Genomic DNA, 959 nt, shown 5'->3' on the forward strand with positions numbered 1-959 from the left:
TCCTTCTACTGTGCTCATTGTACTATGACTTCTTTTTTCTACGTTATAAATATGTCTTGGAAATGTCTGCGTCAGAACATATAGACCTATCCCATTCTTCTTAATGGCTGCAGAATGTTCCAGAATATGCACATGCCGTAATTTCGTTCAATATTTTTCTGTTATCAGACATCTGCGGGTTTTCCCCCCTCGTTTTTCAGTATCGTAATCGATGCCGGAATGAATGCCCCTATACGTGGATCTTTGCGCAGACAGGGGAGTTTCTGTAGAATAGATTCCTGGGGGAGGCTGCAGGGGGACAGGAGACAGGCCCTTTGACATTTTGTTGACTGTGGCCTTTCTAGCCTCTCGGTTCAAGCCTTGAACGTGACACTGCCTCCTACTCCAGATGGTAACTTGAGGGATTAGTGTTGGGCGAAGTTGTCACTTCCATCTTCTCTTGGGCACATTGTAATCAAGACCTCAATTAATCAGGCCACCTTAAGGAGAAAGAGGAAAGAGATAAGACAGCAGAGCTTTAGTGAGGGAGGGGGAAGAAACTTCCAGGGCTGTCCTGGGGTCAGTGTACATTCAGTCCAATGTCCTTTTTTTACCTCTACATATTTAGCTCTGAACAATGAGGGCTAATGCTTATAATGGTGACCTTGACATCTTATAAGATCCATCAAAACAAGAGTGAATAGTGCTCGCTAGACAGGATTTCCTAAAGCAGGAAATATATATACAAATACATTTTTGAAGCTTTCTCACCTAAAAGCATCAAGACAAAAAGTTTAGTGCTTAGGGGCACCCGGATGGCTCAGTCGGTCGAGCATCTGACTCTTGGTTTCGGCTCAGGTCATGGTCTCACGGTTCATGGGATCGAGCCCCACATTGGGCTCCTGGCTCCAAGCTAAAGAGGAGCCTGCTTGGGATTCTCTCTCTCTCTCTCTCTCTCTCTCTCTGCCCCTCCCCCACTT

General features: G+C 45.7%; 1 protein-coding gene across 3 annotated transcripts in view; it reads left to right on the top strand.

The window, feature by feature from the left end:
* The window catches only part of SEPTIN6 (septin 6), a 57,331-nt gene that overhangs the window by 680 nt on the left and 55,692 nt on the right, over positions 1-959 (top strand). The window lies entirely within an intron of this gene.

This window comes from Crocuta crocuta, unplaced genomic scaffold, assembly GCF_008692635.1.
Source record: "Crocuta crocuta isolate KB4526 unplaced genomic scaffold, BGI_CrCroc_1.0 scaffold944, whole genome shotgun sequence".
Classification (NCBI taxonomy): Eukaryota; Metazoa; Chordata; class Mammalia; order Carnivora; family Hyaenidae; genus Crocuta; species Crocuta crocuta.